General features: G+C 37.8%; 1 long non-coding RNA gene across 1 annotated transcript; it reads left to right on the forward strand.

Annotated features, from left to right (window-relative positions):
• The first annotated feature begins 94 nt into the window (after positions 1–94).
• LOC140170439 (uncharacterized) lies at positions 95–3665 on the forward strand. Its single transcript, XR_011861546.1, has 3 exons — positions 95–314; positions 719–2085; positions 2948–3665. It is a non-coding gene; the product is annotated as an uncharacterized lncRNA (long non-coding RNA).
• Positions 3666–5114: the final 1449 nt, after the last annotated feature.

Raw genomic sequence — 5114 nt, forward strand, 5'->3', positions numbered from 1 at the left:
ATAGGTTCCTGTACTAAGCAAACGTTGACGGAATCTCAAATCATATCCAGATTACGAATATTATTATATCCTTTTGCAGAAAGCCGCAGAAGAGCGACTTGAAGGGGCCATTGTACGAGTAGGATCCAACCCTGAGTACGGACAGAACCCAGAATGTGAAAGCCGAGTATCAATGGATCAAATCAGTTCTCCCGGCGATCGTATCGAAATAGAATGCAATCTGAGTGGACAATACATTAGTGTTGAATTACCAGGGTTTAATCTTCTGACACTCTGTGAAGTCAAGGCAACCTCGTGCAGTGGAAACGACAAAAGTAAGTATTTTGTTCGCAATGGTTGCCCTAGCGCAGGAACTATTTGTCCACATGTTAGCATGTTTGCTTGGTTTAATATTCATGAGAATGCATAGGGCAGGAGTTGTAGCAGAGGCATGCACTCTCCGTTTAGTATGTAAGAAGGCATGTCATTGGTCCTGCTGTATGATATCACAATTGCTCAGTTTTCAGTTCATCACTGCTTGACGATGCATTATTGAGTAAAACACAGTTGTCGTGACATACAGTTAGCCTAACTGCTTTTTGTTTGCTTGACGATGCATATTTAGTAAAAAGGCAGTATTTGTTTCGTCAGTAATACTTTGCATTTACTACGTTTTTACTTGTGAGGGAGTTATCCTTCTGTTCAATAATTATGCATTATATCTTATCTGTGTTAACAGGGATGTCTGAGGAAACACGTTTATTGAATTGGCTGAAGCGTGAGCTTGAGACTGACAGTGAGTAACATGTGATTCGACCACGTGCAAGTTAATGCTGAGATAGACTATGGACACCTTGGATTCATAACACATACAACAATTCTTTTTAAGTACAAACCTGCAGAGCCAAATACTCCCATCGTCATGCAATGTTGTACTTTTGAATGCTGTGGTTAAAACTTCAGCATATGGTAGTCAGATAGTACTAGGAGGGAAGGGTTCTTCGAAAATCTCGTACGGGGATGTGCCATGCAGACTTTCGGATGCTGAATATCTCTATGCCTACTTTTGCTGGTTTTGCTGTTTTTGTCACACAAAATGCACCCAAATGTGTACTACTTGGGCGATTTAGGGACACTTTTGCCCAAGTGCGCCCATTGGTCTCCACTGAAAACTCGCCCATCGAAATAGGCCAAAACGAAAAGGTACGTGGCACGTCCCCGTATACCGTCAATAAGAGGGACCCCCATCTATACCTATAGCTATACCCATCGAACACCAAACGTTTCGTAGCAAAAGAGCACACAAAGGTTGCCAGAATATGTGAGGTTTACGTTATACCTCCACAACAACTCTTTGTTGCCACAAAACATTGTATCAAAATGTTGTTGAAGTAACAAATCCTTTTGTTAAATACGTTTGCCAAAAATATAATTTAGGCTTACAATAACATTCGACAACGGCTGTAGGGACTATAGCTTTAAACCAGAAAATGAAGCCATGTATTAAAAGTCTTACTTCATAATAATTTTCTTTGTTCAATCGATTCAATGTTGTTTTTCATCCTGAGATTTTTAATGAAGTTTGGCTTTTATATTATACATCATGGCACATTTTAAGCTTGTATGTGGTACTTAGAAGTATACATATATTTTAATTGTACAATGTATTTTGCGCTTTTCTACCAAATCCGAAATTATTAGGGTTGCGGTAACTTGGAATCGCTATATTCTATCACGCACTTACCATGTTTACCCATAAATGCCGATATTGTTGGCACATGCTTTCCCTGTGCAGGGGTAGCTGGCTGTACATGCATGTATCAACTGGTTTGAAAGTTTAAAGTTGTGAATGTTACTAAAATTACAAAAGATTAATCATACAAACTTAAAAAAAGTAAGTTAAGTTTTAAATCTAAAAATAACAAGTTTCACTGCTTTTGGCTGCCAAATGTAAGCCTATTAATATACGTACCTAAAGCGAAAGTGAATGACAATAATGCACCAACCTTCACTTTCATCCAAGCAACTGCAAAGCTAGTGCTGTTTTGATAGCATATTTTATTTGGGAACATTCTACCTTAAAATCACTTACTGACCTAGGCATAGGCATGGAAGAAAGAGATAAGAAGGAACCACAACGAACGCATTCACTTTGTCCACTCCCTTTACCGACATTTAGTTGACATTGTTATTCATGAGGATTTACTTTGATCAATACCCCGCGTTAAATAGGTGATTGGTATTGTATTCCATGTATTTGCATGTCTTCTGGAGCGTGTGTGAAGGATGATTTGAACTAATGACCTTCCGTGCAAGCACCCTATAGGATTTTCTTTGGTGACGTGATCATCGGTCATTGATGGCCTACATCTTTTTCTTCCATTTTGCCCAATTTTTCCGAACTTTGATGACTTTTTTCTCAGAGTTGGCAGTCTTTGGCACTGAAACGAGTTAGCTAGTTACGATTATACACATATAAACTATTAAATTAAACAGGTTTTATGTACCGGACTCAACCGGAACATTGTGCATTATTTAAGAACATTTTACATCTATTTTTTTCATCGAAAAAGTCACCAAAATCTTACCTTATTTGCTAAAGATGAAACTCAGCAAAAAAACGGCCGATTTTGATTACCTTTTCGATGTTTTATAGGACATTTTCTACACAACACGATCAAGAAAACAGTTTGACTGTAGATCCCAAAACAAAGCTACTATACATGTTCAGAGCATCAGTGAAATTCCATAATCTTACTTCTGGGTAGCGTTTGTTTGTTCGTGGATGGGTTTGTTATAAATTTTTCCAGTAATGATTTTGCCAAGCATCGATCGCGGTAAATGGATCATACATGAAAGTAAGTACCATTGATAGCTTTTCTTTTCATGCGTCAATAGATAAGCGGATTAAAACTTGGCCGATCGAAGTCGTTGTGGTTCCTTCTCATCTCTTTCTTCCATGGCATAGGTAAGCCTAGTAAGTCTGCTGTTGCATTGAAATCACACGCATGCTATTATACATGTATAGGTTTACTGTCGCATAATTGTATCGTAAATATTATTAATTAATGCATAAAATCTGCGCATATTTGTTATTAAACATGCAGATGTGTCATTTAGTTAAACAATCAAGGGTAGATCTCTATAGTTTCTTCTCAGTAACATGTACACATAGGCATGGAATTTATTAATTATCTAAATGAAAGCAACGTTTAAAAACTAACCCAACGAAACGAACATTCTACTGTCACCATAGGACTCACTTTACAAAATTTCATTATGTTTCAACAGCAAATATAATTTTGAAGACTTTGACCCAATATTTTTCCCACAAAAAGACCCCCTTTTTCGGTAAAAATTTCCCCAATCTCACGGAAAGGCCCCTGTTATGGGCCTTCTCACCAAATGACCCCCTTTTGTTTGTTGTCAAGCCTCTCCCCGATAATCCCTTATGTTTTGAATTGGTGTCCGTACAGACCAAACCTTCAACGGTGGGAGCCAGAGTTGCACACCGAGTTGCATAATGATTTTTAAATATTTTTTTATCAAACCATGGGCACAATTCCCTAAAGCCACGGTTCGCAACTGCTATTCGAAGATTATTACTAACAAACTAACAAAAATCCAAGAATAAACATGTAACATTCATTAAAAACAATATGAAAGCAATAAGTAAAATTTGTCTTTTCGTATTATTTTATCAGTGGTTATGATGGCTGTCACATAGGGAAAGGGACGTGTGTCCCGATTGGGCCAAGTATTGCTTTTGACCACATTCTTCTCCTTTCTATCTTCTGCCACTAGTTTTGTTCCGACTCCCTTTATGCCTACGCAGTAAAATTAGCTTCCAAAGCTAGAAAAGGTGAAAAAATACCAATTGAAGACTTAAGCGCAAGACGACCGTAAGTCCACTTGGCCCCTAAAGCTAGAAAAGGTCGCAATGCATTTCTTCAGCGGCCCTGCGTGCGTGTGTCGTAATTAGCTGCAATCATGACCGAATGTCCAACCATGGAAGAAAGAGATAAGAAGGAACCACAACGAACGCATTCACTTTGTCCACTCCCTTTACCGACATTTAGTTGACATTGTTATTCATGAGGATTTACTTTGATCAATACCCCGCGTTAAATAGGTGATTGGTATTGTATTCCATGTATTTGCATGTCTTCTGGAGCGTGTGAAGGATGATTTGAACTAATGACCTTCCGTGCAAGCACCCTATAGGATTTTCTTTGGTGACGTGATCATCGGTCATTGATGGCCTACATCTTTTCTTTCCATTTTGCCCAATTTTTCCGAACTTTGATGACTTTTTTTCTCAGAGTTGGCAGTCTTTGGCACTGAAACGAGTTAGCTAGTTACGATTATACACATATAAACTATTAAATTAAACAGGTTTTATGTACCGGACTCAACCGGAACATTGTGCATTATTTAAGAACATTTTACATCTATTTTTCATCGAAAAAGTCACCAAAATCTTACCTTATTTGCTAAAGATGAAACTCAGCAAAAAAACGGCCGATTTTGATTACCTTTTCGATGTTTTATAGGACATTTTCTACACAACACGATCAAGAAAACAGTTTGACTGTAGATCCCAAAACAAAGCTACTATACATGTTCAGAGCATCAGTGAAATTCCATAATCTTACTTCTGGGTAGCGTTTGTTTGTTCGTGGATGGGTTTGTTATAAATTTTTTCCAGTAATGATTTTGCCAAGCATCGATCGCGGTAAATGGATCATACATGAAAGTAAGTACCATTGATAGCTTTTCTTTTCATGCGTCAATAGATAAGCGGATTAAAACTTGGCCGATCGAAGTCGTTGTGGTTCCTTCTCATCTCTTTCTTCCATGGTCCAACTCTGTTCAATAGAAGTATACCAATCCCTAACATACACACCGGTATATTCCACAAAAAATACAAAATGTGCACCGTATCTTAACAGTGAGTTTATTGAATAGACTGCATTACAGCCAGGGACGCTGGTTCGAATTTCGAATCCTTGATTTCAGTGAAGTCAATCGATAAAAGCATGCAGGGCTTCCATAAGGTCCTATTTGACAAAGTCTAGAAAAATTAATGTGAAATACAAGAAAATGCTTAAATGTTGGTATTTATACAGCGCCTT

Source organism: Amphiura filiformis, chromosome 14, assembly GCF_039555335.1.
Source record: "Amphiura filiformis chromosome 14, Afil_fr2py, whole genome shotgun sequence".
Classification (NCBI taxonomy): Eukaryota; Metazoa; Echinodermata; class Ophiuroidea; order Amphilepidida; family Amphiuridae; genus Amphiura; species Amphiura filiformis.